Genomic DNA, 15,249 nt, shown 5'->3' with positions numbered 1-15,249 from the left:
GATGGGTGGCTTTCCTTTGGGTGCTCTGGTTTCCCTCCCACAGCCCAAAGATGTGTAGCTAGGTGGATTGGCCACGCAGAATTGCCCACTAGTGTCCAAAGATGAGCAGGTTAGGTGGGGTTATGGGGATAGGACGGGGGAGTGGGCCTAGGTCGGGTGCTTTTTCAGATGGTCAGTGCTCAATGGGCTGAATGGCCTCCTTCTGCACTGTAGGAATTCTATGAAAATGAATGGAACTGGGGACTGCAGCAAGATGACAAGGAACTAGTCAGGTAGGTAGGAAATTTCCAAAAGAAATTCCATCTGGAGAAGTGTGAGGGAATGCATTTGGGCATGGCAAACAAGGCCAGGCAATACACAAGCCTTAAACCCTCTTAAACCCTCCTCCCCTGCCTCCTCCATCCTCACATCTATCAATTTGCACAATAAGCTCATTGATTTAATGATTCAGCTCATCACTTCCTGATGATTTAAGAGGAGGCTAACAGGATATCAATTTGTTTCAAAAGGACTTATCCTGTTTTATATTTTCCACATTGTTGAATGGATTCCAGTGTCATAGCTGTATTAGAACAGTTTAGCTCAGAACTCAGCTGACACAGGTCCTTAGTATCACAGCTAAGATATTGTCAATAAGCTGAGCTGTGTCGAGTAGAGTCAGACGATCCTTAATAACATGTAATGTGAACTGAACAGGTATCTATGATGGCTGGGGATCTCAAAAGATGATCATCCATGCCAAAACTTTTTGTTGACACTTGATTTAAGACTGGAAATCTGTGACATGAGGCATTATGCTGTGAGTGCACTTGCCGCAGGGCTTCCGTCACAGGCTTTGTTAAAGTTTGCTTGGTCCTTCAATAAGGGTTCTTCATTAACATGGCAATGGTGGGTGTCCTATAAATAGGAGTAGCATGAAATCACAGTGATTATATAACTGAACTAGTAAACCAATACTGCAGAACATCAGTTCAAATGCCATCATGTGAATTTGAAATCATTTTTTTTTTAATATAGAAACAAAGAAGCTGCTATGATTAAAAGTGAAGCTGTTGGTTTGTTATGAAAACTTAACTAGTTCCTTTAGGGAACAAAGTGCTCCCCAATAGGTAATATTTGCCCGCCCCCCCTTGCTTGTGATGGCCACGATGGCGAGAATACATTCTTTTAAAAATCCATGGGGCATAATTGGGACCAGTGCTCGGAGATCCATGAAATAAGTGGCTGGATGGGGATTGCGCAATAATGTTGTCCAAATAAGCATTTTCCAATTGTTGCTGTGGTCCCCTTCATAACACCGCAGTTAAAAACAAAATTGTAAATCCCGTCCCTCAAAATACAAACTTGAATTTCACCACACCCTGGTATCCAACTGAGCCCAATTCAGGGAGGTGCATGTGAGCTCAGCATACATATTTCCACTGATCCTACATAGAAACATAGAAAATAGATGCAGGAGGAGGCCATTCGGCCCTTCAAGCCTGCACCATCATTCATTATGATCATGGCTGATCAAGTTCAATACACTGATCCCGCCTCCACCCCCACCCCCCACCTCTATCCCTTCATCCTTTTAGTGCCAAGAGCTCGGTTATCATGGGGCCAGATAAGTGAGAATTCCTGCCCAACCTCAGGCTCACTTCTTATATTAATACAATTTTGTTAACCCAGCAGAGGTTACATTCTGAACAAACCACCTCATGTGGTAAATCACTGTTGCACCTATATTAGGTGATGTATGGTAGGACCTGTACTACAGGTACGTCAGTAGTCCCTGCCTGCTGGCTCCACCCAGTAGGTGGAGTATAAATGTGTGTGTCCGCCATGTTGCAGCCATTTCGCCAGCTACTGTGGGAGGCCATACATCTTAGAGCAATAAAGCCTCAGTTGTATCCAACTCTCGTCGTTGTGCAATTGATCGTGCATCACCTCACATACCCAGAGATCAGACTGGGATCTTGCAGATCTGTGCTCTAACTTAACTTCCAGTCCCTCTGGTGTATTTCAGCAACATTCTGGCACTTATGTGCTGGCAGGATCACAGATTTTGTATTCCCATGTGCTTTCATGTAAATCAAACACTTTTATGTGTATGGCTGCCATGTAACTGCGAGAATATAGACATGGTATTAACACTGGTGTAGCAGGGCCAGTTTAGCTCAGTTGGCTGGACAGCTGGTTCATGATGCAGAGCGAGGCCAGAAGCCATGGGTTTAATTCCCGTACCAACTGAGGTTATTCACTCTTGCCCCTCACCTGAGATGTGGTAAACCTCAGGTTAAATCACCACCAGTCAGCTCTCCCCCTAAAAGTAGGCAATGGTCATCTGGACTATAGCAACTTTAATTACCAGCGTGTGAATAACTACACTCATGAACATATTTGTATCCATGCAGCAGTTGAAACATTATTTGCTTCTACTTTGCAGGTTTGGGAGAAAGAAAGTTCTGTTTGGAGGTGCGGCTACACAAGCTGTATTCTGTATACTTCAAGGGTTGTCTCCCAATTGGGAAGTTTTCTGTCTTTTCAATTTCCTCATGGGTATTGGACAGGTTTCAAAGTATCAGTCTGCCTTTGTACTTGGTAAGTGCTCACACCATTCAGTGTTTATATTAATCCTTTCTGAGATTCTGTCACTCTCAGTGTGACGCTAGGTTCTGGTTGATTATATGTTGGCCCAGAAGACTGGCAGATGACCCATGCAAATGTTGCAGCCTCACCTTATTTTTCCCAATTTCTTTCTGTGGAAAAATGATCAAAAAATGCTAAAAATATGAAAGGTAGCAGGATTGTCTTGCTGGGAATGTGAACCGGAAATTACTGAATTATACACAAACAGCAGAGAAAAATAAAGCATAACTTTCAGTGCAACAGCGCGCTGTTTAGTGTGTCAGAGTGGTTCACACAGTCTTTTACGTTTTAGTCTTATTTACCCCACTTGCACAGTTCCTCCAAGCAATGTAATATCCCATACGAGGCCTATGGGGTGGGAATGCTTGTCTTCCCCATGAACCTTGTGGAGTATGAACTGTCCTGCTAGGGGCAGGGTATCTCAATTACTCAGTGTATATAAGGTTGACCAGTAAGGCACCGACTAAGGGGGAACCCAGTAGGAGTCTACCAAAGTATATATATATATAATTTTTAACTAAAACTTTGTTCTCATTTTTACTTGGTGTGGGCTCCCCGTATCCTCAGTAAACTGACGACGAGGAGTAAACTGGTTTGCTGTCGATGCTGTGACCTACTCAGCTGAACCAGCTGGATTTCTTTGATTCGTCATATCTCTGTTTGGGTGGTTGGATGCATTTGACACCATTGTCGAAGATTGGAAATAATAAACTGAAAGACTGTTATTTCTTCCGGACCAACAATATCATGGAGAATCAGTGCCAGATGGTCATTCTGTTGATTGCCTGTGGACCTCATACATTCGGGGTGATCTGGAGTCTCGCAGATCCGGCAAAGCTGGATATGCAAACATTCAAACAGATCATGACACTTGTGGTGCAACACTTTAACCCAACCCTGTCGATAATCATTCAAAGATATCGGCTTAATACGGCAGAGAGGTCCACCGGTGAGTCCGTCACTGATTTAAGTTTGTTTCTCGGCTACGTAAGATAGCAGGGTTTTGTGAGTATGGAGCTGTTTGGTCCGATATGTTCCGTGATTGTTCGGTCCGTGGTATAATACATGGAGGTGAATATTTTGGGGCATCACCCCTCACGTGGTATCGCTGTAGTTCGGACCGAATGCCGATCAATGATTTGGAGCAATGGCCCACAGTGTCTTCTTGCTTCAAACCATATTATTTTTTGGACACATATGTCCCCCTGAGCCAGGTGTTCCAGGTCCCAAGTATCGTAGAAACAATTGGCCTTCTTTCCGGCTACAGAAAAGGAAGGAAACAGAAACAATAGCCTCCAGGCATCTGCAACCACCAGCAGGAGCAAGCAACAAATTATGAAGTGCTCACTCAACTAACCTGGCCAATTCCTCATTAACTGCCTTTGACTATGAGCAACCTCTTGCTTCACAGCTGAGGGCTATTGCTAAAGTGACTTCAGCATAGAATCAAGAGCAGCTCTCTGTCCTGAAAGTGTTTGGTAGGACAGACAGGCAGCAGCTTTGGTTGCCCCTGTTATGGGTATCCATAAAATTTAATGATGGCTTGAATGTCTCACAGCCTAAAGCCTGTCAACCCCGCTGCAAATTAGGGTTAATCTTATGTTTGCGATATTCGGGCACGATCTGGAACTCTCCATCGGGAGTGGACCAGTTAGATGGCAAACAAATTCCCGCCCAGTATGAATCTCGGTTTTGGCCTTTCCCACTATTTAACTGGCAAACTCCGGGCGCACATGGTCTCTAATTGAAGACTGACTGGAGGCTTTGGCATCAATGGTGAAAGTTAGGGTACGATTGAGAAAAGCAACAGCTACAGTAATGTTGTCATGAATGTGGTGAACATGGCCAAAGGCGAGACAGCTGGGATTTTGAAACTGCAGTTGCAAGTGAATTGGAGGGTGGTTTTCTCCAGCAGCCAACATGTCCTCACATCTCCTCTGTATTTCTTTTCCAAAACCTTATAATAATGTCTCTTCATTCTTGTACCATCAGCTGATGAGAGCAGTTTTTACTCATCTACCTTATCCAGACCTGTGATAATCTTGTACGCTTGTATCAATTCCTTGCACAATCTTCTTTGCTCCAAAGAGAACAATCCCAACTCCTGCAACCTAACTACATGACAAAAATACCTCCTCCCTTGATCTATTCTAGTAAATCTTCTCTGCACCTTTCCAAGAACCCTTGCAACTTGACTAAAGTGCGGTGACCAGAACTAGCTACAATATTCTATTTGTGGCTGAAACTAGAATTTTATGAATGAACACAAAGAAAACCCCAGTTACGGAGGCCTGCTTACCTAACAAGTGTTGGGATACATAAAAACCTGATAATAAATGAGAAGTCAATAGGAATCAGCAAGATAAAGTCCAGACTTAAAGTCAGAGGGCCTATGGTGGAACATGCAAAGGATGGGTGGCATGGTAGCACAGTAGTTAGCACTGTTGCTTCACAGCATCAGGTCCCAGGTTCGATTCCCACTTGGGTCACTGTCTGTACAGAGTCTGCATGTTCTCTCCGTGCCTGCGTTGGTTTCCTCCGGGTGCTCCAGTTTCCTCCCACAATCCAAAGATTTGCAGGTAACGTAGATTGACTATTCAAAATTGCCCTTAGTGTCCAGAAAAATGGTTATGTGGAGTTACTTGGTTACGGTGGGTGGATAGGGTGGAGGTGTGGGCTGAGGTAGGGTGCTCTTTCCAAGGGCCGGTGCAGACCCGATGGGCCAAATGGTCTCCTTCTGCACTGTAAATCCTATGATGCTTTGACTTTTTTACTGCCCGTGTCAATTTTTAGTGTGTAAGAGGCTTGTGTTTTCTTGCCCACGGAGTGAATGTCCCAACTAAATAATTCTAGCAAAAATTTTTGTGAATTTCAAAATACATTTTTTTATTTATTAGCACATACTTTACATGGATTTTTAAAATGCAACGTCTCACTTGTAGTTATATCATGGTTGTGTTGTATTTTATCGATTTACCACTAGGAGTCTCACCAGTTTATAAGTGAAGGTTAGAGTCAGGTGACCTCAGACTGACTGGAGAGCAGGGAAGAGAGAGGTTGCTTGTGCATGATCATACTGTTATTCATCTGTTGTTTTGCATATAGTTGACCCACAGTTGATGTTAATAAATCGTTTATAGATTTAGGTGCAAGTGTTCTTGCAATATCAATCAGGCCACCCGACAAGAACATTACATCACTCACCTCACTCTCTCACATGCTCAAAGATTAGATACAGATGAAAGTGATATATGGTTACAATTTACAATTATTCCAGCCACTTTCATGGCAAGCCTGTAGTTTTCTGAGATGCAATTGATGATTTAAAGTTGAAATGATAAACTGAAGGATTTCAGTAAGCTGTGGGTTTCTTGTAATCAAAATTCCAACTGTGTCAATTCTCGGATGAGTTTGAACTTTTGATCTTGATCTCTGTTAGGATCTCCCTGTTTTGAGATATTGTTGTTAATTACCTTGGCCACTTGTATGGCTTTCAGTGGAATTCTCTGTTGAATAGCTTCTAGCTGATTTAAAAGCAGACAATAAAATGGCTTCCTCATTGTGTGACAAGTCAATTTCCCAATCAAAGGGTGGTGTGTTGATTGGCCAACCTGTGTTGTTCTTTAACACTTTGAGACTTACGAGGTCTTTGTGTTGGAATGACCCACTCAATTTGGTACAGAGGCGGCACGGCGGCACAGTGGCTAGTACTACTGCCGCAGGGAAGCGGGTTCAATTCCAGCCTTGGGTCACTGTCTGTGCAAAGCTTGTATATTCTCTCCATGTCCGAATAGGTTTCCTCTGGGCACTCCGGTTTCTTCCCACAGTCCAAAGATATGGGGGCTAGGTGGATTGGCCACGATAAATTGCCTCATCGTGTCCAGGAATGTGTAGGTTATGGGGTTACGGGGATATGGTCGGGTGGACTTGGGTAGAGTGTTCTTTCAAAGGGTCGGTGGAGACTCGATGGGCCAACTGGCCTCCTTCTGCACTGTAGGAACTTTATGATTATATGAATTTGGCAATACCCTCTTGGATTAGTTTCAGGAAAATGCATTAATTCAACATCCGGCTGGACTGGTTCCATTTGTTCTCCCTTAAGACAAGGGTCTGGTTCTAATCCACAAAGGGAGTCAGGTGACCCTTGGACGGCCAAATATTTCAGCCTGTTGAGTTCAATTTTACAATATAAAATATTAATTGAAAGTTCATAATACACCAGGGCATGACTGGTGACATTGAAGTGGGATAGAAAGAGACATCATGAAGCATCAATGAACAGCTGCTCACATTTGGAGACAGGCATGACAGTCGTGATCTCCAGTAATCCCCGTTACAAATTTACTTTGTGTTTTTAAAATGTTATTTAATTTATACATATTATCTATTGTTCTCAACTTCCATTTCTGCTCTACAATCATAGTCCCTGCAAGGTGCATGAGCTGAGCTGATCCTTCACACAGCCCGGTCTGTGGCTGATGTTTAGAGAGCAACACCTTTGTTACTGAAAGTTCTTTTAAAATGAATAATGGTTTATTTCAGAGTGGCAATAATAAGCAATGAACTATAAGAAGATATTCACTCACAATAATATTGTTCGTAACCTGGTTATTCTATTTTTACAGGATCAGAACTTCTTAGGAAACCACTTTGGACTGTGCTCGGTACACTTGGAATTCCACTTTCCTTTACAGTCGGCTACATGGCAATGCCTTTGGCTGCATACTTCATACGAAACTGGCGGATATTAATTTTCACCCTGTCTCTTTCCAGCGTGCTGTACATTCCTTTATGGTGGTAGGTAGCAACTGGAACTTTAACCTGGCTAAGTAATAGATAAGAAATATTACTGCTGTTAACTTCTGCTGCTGATTCCAACCAAGATAAAGAAAGTGTGGGTCCTTCTTGAATGAGTATGAGGATGGGGTTTGGCATTAGCAACGTAATAAAGCAGTGTCATGATAACTCCATAACTGTAACATTTAGGTGAGATACTTTTTGCCTTCAATGAGTAATCAAATGGAATCAGTTACCATCCCATTAAAATACCTGTCCAATTTTACCAGAATCAAATCAATGGGTTGAGTATTAAGGGCAGAATTTAATGCAACAGTTTCTAAGTTCATTTGTGGTGATTCTTTTTCAGGGAGTTTTCAGTTCCCCACCGCTATCAAACAGCACTCAGTCACTTATTTGGGTCCTGGGGAGTTTGTCACCGGTTTAGCTCACACTTCGAGGACTGGATTCTCTGCTGGCAGGATTTTCCATTGCGCCGGCAGTGCACCCGAGCCCGGAGATTTCCCGACAGCGTGGAGCTTCGCACAATGGGACTCCATTGGCCGGCTGGCGGGGCAGAGAACCCCGTTGCCATCTTGGCTGTGCCAAGGTGCTAGTGGGGCAGTGCCAAGGTGCTAGTGGGGCAGTGCCAAGGTGCTAGTGGGGCAGTGCCAAGGTGCTAGTGGGGCAGTGCCAAGGTGCTAGTGGGGCAGTGCCAAGGTGCTAGTGGGGCTGTGCCAAGGTGCTAGTGGGGCAGTGCCAAGGTGCCCACGTTCTAGGAGGAGGGTCAGGGAGCCCCCTTGCACTATCCCTGACTGCTCAGAGGTCTCCAACAGCCCAGGAGACCTCCTGGGTGCCTTTCTGCCAGGTTCACGTTTGTGTGGACCAGCACTGAACGGCACCCAGCTGTAGCCTTCCTGGGGAGGCTCGTAGATCCCGGTACATCGGTAGATCCCGGGTAAACGTGCCAAAGTAGGTTTAGGTGTGCGCTGTTTGGTCACACCCCTTTTGGTCATGCTTCAGATTCCGACGCCTCGCAGGACTTTGGTAGATCCCATGAGGCGTGAAGGCTGCCAGGAAGCCTGTGAGAGGCCTCTCTCCAGATCTATCGCCTGCATTGTGCTCTCGCCCATGCGCAACAAGGCCATAAAATTGAGCCCATAGTGTGCTCTAAAATAAACAGCCGATTATAATGGATCTTAAAAAAATAATTTTGAGATAAAGTATTAGCAGCAAAAGTGACCTTAAATATAAATTGGACCTATAAATCTATCTATTGGAAAAATCAAAGTGAAAGCAAAATAATTACAAATGCAAGGTTTACAGAGTCAGAAATTACACTGAAAATCAAAAGGTAGGTTCCAAATTGTGATCAATCCCCACATATCAGGAGGCAGATTTGCAGGAGGTATTGTTGCAAAGTTGAGGGTTGTGGAGATTCCAACACTTAATATATTCAAGGTTGATATGCAAAGTGCTTTGGTCTCTCAGTTAATCATTGACATAAGGAACAGGTAGGAAAGTGGAGTTGAGGCCAAGGTTAAGCCATAATCATATTGAATGGTGGAGCAGGCTTGAGGACCTGTCTGGCCAACTCCTCCTCTTAGTTCCTATGTTCAATGATCTTATGGAAAATCAGCCACTATAGGGCCAACGTTTGTGGTTGGTGATTGAAAGCAAATTATTACCATCACAGTAATAAATGTGCATCTTGTGGCTGTATCAGATTACTGTGTACATCTCACATTGAGGGCACCATTCAACAGAAACATTTCGAAGTGCCATTTGGGTAGATTTGGCGGGGTTTTCCTCGACAGCAGCGTTGACAGATCACAGCCTGTATTCAACGGCACTTAGTGCTGAAAACAGGCCCTCACAAGTTTCTCGCCATTACTGGCTCCCTCGCTGTCTGATTCGCCGAGTTCAGTTTCTCAATGCTAACACGGGGGAGCTGCTTTTAAAAACCTCCCTGACTACTCACTCCCAGTCAACACACAAGCAAGGCAGCGCACAGACCTGCTCCTCGATTTGGGGACTGTGACCTGGCCAGGCGTATCGACGCTGTGAATTAGCGGCGGTGCATCCTGATCCCCCGAGGGGGTTAGAGTACCAACAGCAAGGTCAGCAATGCCGCCTGGAAGGACATGGCAGTGGCTGTCAGTCCAGGTGGCATAACCAGGAGGACTGCTGTCCAATGCTAGAAGAAGACCATCAATGTCCACTGAGCTGCAGGGGTAAATTGCCAAATTCACAACACCGCCCCCCCCCCCCCCAACTCACACAAATCACTGCTGACACCTCGCACCCACCCCACATCCGATCTTTGTGCTTGTTCCTCAGATCCCCTTGGCACCCACTAACACAACCCTTTCATGTTCAGGGGCGGGGCTCACACATGCCACCTGCTATGGAACACCTCAACCGTGTGGCTCACAGTGCCCTCTCTTTGTCCCCACAGGACAAGATCGCCCATATTAAGACCCGGGGGGGGGGGGGGGGGGGGGGGGGGGGGGGAGTTGCCAGAGAGAGATATAAGTCCTCACCCCTCACCCACAATGCGGAACCAACAGCGAGGTTGACCTGTGCTAGAGAGCTGAGGATCCACTGCCCCTTCACCCAGATGACCTGCCTCAAGCGAGTAGCTCACGTCAGACAAAATGATCATTCCCTCTCACTAACAACATGTTCATCGTCTCGCAGGATCTCCATCTGATGAGGTGGGCCATCCGGAGACGTTTCCCCCTCACCACCCAAGAGACCACCTCAGAGTAGAGCTCCGAGAAGACTAATATCCAGGCATCACTGCTATCATTCCCACCTCCACCAGCGCAGAGATACACACCCCGGTGGGTGACAATAGTGGGCACACTTCTGGGGCACAATCTGGTGAGCATCATACAGTTGCTGATGCACATCAGATGGAGGTAGGAATATCCAAGGGAGTCGACAGTCTGAGATCAGCTGGATCGCAGGACTGAGCTGGGTCCAGTCAGATATCGAGCCTTTTGACGCGATTCTCCCCGTGTTGATGCAGATGATAGGCCAGAACCTTGACATTCAGAGAATCCCGCCAGCGGAGAATCCAGCCCCTTGTGCCTGTCACTCATTGAGGCAGTCCAGGGTTAAAGATCTCCGGGAAACACAAATTATTGGCTAACTCATTTTTGTTGGGTCTCCGGGGTCTGTGGAGCTGGAATTGACCGTGCACACACTCAGGGTGTCGTAACAGTTCACAAGAGTTGAACTCGAGTGTGGCAGTTAATTTTGGTAGTCTTGACTTCAGTGGTTCTGGACTCTGAAAATGAAAATAATCTTGCTAATTCCAACAGCTCTGACAGCCCTCTGGCTTTCTCGAATGCTCTTTGGAATAGATGGCAAGGTAGAGAGGCAGCCTTCAATTATTTGTGTTTTGATTTCCTATTTTACATGTTCAACATCACAGAAGTTACGTTTGGTTGCATTTTTCCCAAATCTTGTGTAATATTGATCATTTGTTCCTTGCTTAGTGTGTCGGAAGACGATTGTTTCAGTTATTTTTGGAGGTCTTCAAATAGGATGTTACTTCATATTTTACAGAGTCATGGTTTTCTTGTGTAGACATATGGGCTTCAATGAGACCCTCCAATTTATTTATTTGTTTTTTACATTTAGAGTACCCAATTCTTTTTCTCCAATTAAGGGGAAATTTAGCATGGTCAATTCACCTAGCCTGCACATCTTTTTGGGTTGCGGAGGTGAGACCCACGCAGACACGGGGAGAATGTGCAAACTGCACACGGACAGTAACCTGAGGCCCCCTCCAGTAGGCAAAATTGGGATGTCACTGAAATCAATACTGGAGATCCATCAGATATTCAAAGTAACTGGATACAAAAAGCTGTCTGCTTTAAGATACCCAACTCCTCAAAAACAGGAGAATTATTGGAGGGCTCCCAATTGGCTGAAAGCTTTCAACAATACCTCTGATTTCTTAGAAAGAAAGCAATAGGCGCGATTCTTCGGCCTCCTTACGCTCACGCTCAAGCAAAACGAGGCCGGTGAATAGCAGAGAGGCCAAAAACGAGAGCCGCACCAGGCGCCAAACAGTTTGTGATGCAACTGACCCGCTCCGTAGGCAAAATTGGGATCTTGCTGTAGTGAGCTGATCACCACTTATGTCTAATTTCCATACAATGAACAGGATCCTTCCCATATCCAATGACCATTCAGCGGCCGATCCAGCAAGTGCTCATTCTGGCACCGATTAGTACTCCTTTTGAAAAACTTGATCCTGGCGGAAGGGCTTCTGTGGGGAGCCGAGGAGGTGAGTAGCCACCTTTGATCACAGGCAAAGAGCCCGAGGGTGCTGGGCTTGCCGCCCCCCCCAGTGCCTGGTGGGGAACCCTCGGCTGGGGGTGAGGGACCCGACGAAGGAGTGGGCCACCATAGAAGGGTTGGGTGGGAGGCACTGGAGGGAGGGGGGGTCAACCAGGGAGCAACCGCTCACAGCACCACCATTCCAACTCCTAGATTGTTTACCTGTTCTGGGGGAAACCCTTGTCCCTGCCTGTCTGTCTTAACGACCACCCATAACCCCCCACTGACTGTCGAGGCCTCTGGCTGTGCAGCTGAAGGCTATTGGTAATAGAGAAATGGCAAACGTGGTTAAGTGACCACTTCACACATCCCAAGTGGATTCCTGTGGGTGGGTGGGCCATGTAACATGTGGGAGTCATTACCCAGCTTCCCAATCACACCTTGATGCCTGGACACTGCCTGAACACTGCAGGAGGCAACACCACACACGCAGCAGCCAACATCCGAAAACCCAGGGGATGGGGCACAGCTCCAGGGAAATGTCCACGGCCGGAGGGTGGGTGGCTGCCTGGAGAGATGGGCCAAGGGTTCTCAGGTCAGTCCGTATTGCTGAGTAAAGTGTCAAAGGAGTCATACTGAGTGTGCACAAGGATGTTTAATGTGCGATACAATTTCCCCCCCCCCCCCCAACTTCACACCCTCCTCATCCCCTTCCTACCCCTTTCCCCCAATGCCCTCAGTAATCCTCGATGTGCTTTGGTTTGCCAGCTTTACCGCTACGTCTCGGTGTTTCCCCAGGATGCACATCAGCGGTGGAGGCAGCCAGCTTCTTACAATGTCGCATGGTCTTCAATGCCCATAGCGGGCAACCTCTGGGGGCTCCTTGGCTGGAGGACCCCGGCTCACTTGTCAGCGACACATGCACAGCCGTGCCACTCTGTTCCAGGTGTTGACTGTGAGACATGGCCTCATCAATGGGGTGGAAACAGGGGGTGCTGGTGGCCACCATCGCCACTCGAAGGGAGGGACCGGGTTGGCACCCAGCGCCTCTCCTCCTGGTCGGAACCCACAGAGCCCCATGGTTCACCTTGGGACGGAGGGGCAGCTGGTTTGAGCCCCGGTTGCCCCTGCATCATCTGGCTCTGCCAACCCTGGTGGCTCTCCAATGTCTGCACCATTGTGTCAATGCCCACGGCGATGCTCCTCAGTGACTGGGCCATGCTCTGCAGCGCCTTGGCAATGCCCACCTGTGACTGGGCAAGCTCCACAGCGCCTCGGCCATTCCCATCTGAGAGCGGGACATGTCCCGCAGAACCTCATCAATGTCAGCCTGGTAGTGGGTTGCATCCCCCCAGCGATTTGGACAATCTGCCGAGACGCTCAGCCATGGCCGTCACCGATTGCGTGATGCCTTGGACACTCTCGCTAATGGTGCTGACGTCATGCACCAGGCTCTCCACTGTGGTTGCCACCCTAGCAGTGTTGGCCTCGGTGCCCTGCATTGCCGGTGACATCTCCAGTGCCCGGAGTCTCTGGAACTCCTCCAATTGGATATGGACCTGCTGGACTTTTGCTGACATCTCCCTCTGAATGTCCCGACCACACCCTAACGTCTCCATCAGCTCCAGGTCTCCAGATAACCCTGTGTCCCGACCACACCCTAACGTCTCCAGATAACCCTATGTCCCGACCACACCCTAACATCTCCAGATAACCCTGTGCCAGAGGCTGAGCATCAGGCCGGGACCCAGCTGGGTCCTGGGATCCAGCAGACCTCCGATTACTGTCTCGCCTGGGGGTTCCTGCCTCCACCTGAAGTGCATCAGCAGCTGTGTGGAGCTCACAAGATTGTGCCCTAGAAACCTGACCACTAACATTTCCCACCGAGGGTGCGTATCTCTGCATTGGTGGAGGGTGGGGATGACAGCTGAGATGCTTCAATCGTGTCTGCCTCTGAGCCCTCCCCCGAGGTGGATTCGTGGGAGGCTGGAGTGTGGGGGAATTGGGGGGGGGGGGGGGGGGTGAAGCACCCGGGATAGGCCTGTGCCGTCGGCTGGAGGACCTGCAGGGGAATGGACATGTGGTCAGTGGGAGGGATGGGTCAGTCAGTAAGGCAATGGCAAGTCACGTTTGACAGGTCCCCCGGGTGGGTCCAGTGGTTCCTCACCTCTGTGGCTTCGCCAACCTCAGCCTTAATGACCGCTCTGTCCTCGGCCACCCCAGTCACCTCCAGGGCCCGCTCCTCGAAGGAGGTGAGGATTCTGAATTCCGGCATCCCTCCTCCGGTCTGGGCCCTCTCCCCATGGTTGTGGGAGAGCTTCTCTTAAGGAGACACATGGAGGGCATTGCTAGCCACACGTGTGGTTCACAGTGGTGGGAGGAGGGGGGTGTGAAGGAGGGGTTGGAGACCGCATGGAGAGTTGGTGGGTGCTTTCGTGGAGGCGGAAAGATCTCGAGGGGGCAGCACTGGCTGCCCTGTGGCTCACCCTCTGGCCCCCTCAAGGGTACAGGACACCTCTCTGGCCTCAACTGCATAGAGGAGCCTCCCCAGGTGTGCAGCGTTCGACTTTGTTAGCGGGGGGGGGGGGGGGGGGGGGGGGGTCGCTGGTGAGTGCGGTGCCGGCGAATCAGCCGGCGAGCCTTCATTTGCGGCAAGAAGCCCATGGGGCCTTGTTAAGTGGACCAATTAACATTGAATACCGATCCCAGTCTCACCGGGATGAGCTCCGGGAAGCTCGCGGCAGTTCCTGCTCAGTTCCACACTTAGAAATCTTTCCAGGGAATCGCACCTACATTTTCCAATATTCCCTAGATTTGGGAAAGGTTACATGAGGTTGGAAATAGCAACACCTTTATTCAAAATGAGAGGGAGGTAGAAAGCAAGAAACTATAGGCCGGTTAGCTTCACCTCTTTCATGGAGAAAAATTTAGAAGCTATTATTAAAGACATTGTAGCAGGGCACTTTGAAAACACCAAGGTAGTCAGGCATAGTTAACATAACACTGTGAAAGGGAAATTATTTTTAACCAATTTATTGGAGTTGTTTGAAGAAGTAACATGCGCTCTGAGAAGAATTGAATACAAAAGTAGGGAGGTTATGCTTAATTTACACAGGGCATTAGTGAGACCACATCTGGAGTACTGTGTACAGTATTGGTCTTCTTATTTAAGAAAAGATGTAAATGCATTTGAAGCAGTTCAGAGAAGGTTTAAGAAGAAAGAACAAAGAAAAATACAGCACAGGAACAGGCCCTTCGGCCCTCCAAGCCTGTGCCGGTCATGGTGCCCTAAGTAAAAAAAGACTTTCTGCCCTTACTCAGCCCGTATCCCTCTCCTTCCTCTCATTCATGTACCCATCCCGGTGCCTCTCACATGTTGCTAATGTGCCTGCTTCCACCCCATCCTCTGGCAACGCGTTCGAGGCACCCACCACTCTTTGCATGAAAAACTTATCCTGCACATCTCCATTAAACTTTCCCCCTCACCTTGAACCTGTGCCCCCTTGTAATTGACATTTCCATCCTTGGAAAAAGCCTCTGATTATC

The 15,249-nt window shown here is 47.6% G+C and overlaps 1 pseudogene; it reads left to right on the top strand.

Annotated features, from left to right (window-relative positions):
• The window catches only part of LOC119965331, a 101,751-nt pseudogene that overhangs the window by 28,038 nt on the left and 58,464 nt on the right, over positions 1-15,249 (top strand).

This window comes from Scyliorhinus canicula, chromosome 4 (genome assembly GCF_902713615.1).
Source record: "Scyliorhinus canicula chromosome 4, sScyCan1.1, whole genome shotgun sequence".
NCBI classification, from domain to species: domain Eukaryota; kingdom Metazoa; phylum Chordata; class Chondrichthyes; order Carcharhiniformes; family Scyliorhinidae; genus Scyliorhinus; species Scyliorhinus canicula.
Note: the sequence above shows the minus strand (reverse complement) of the source record. Positions and strands in the feature narration are given on the sequence as shown.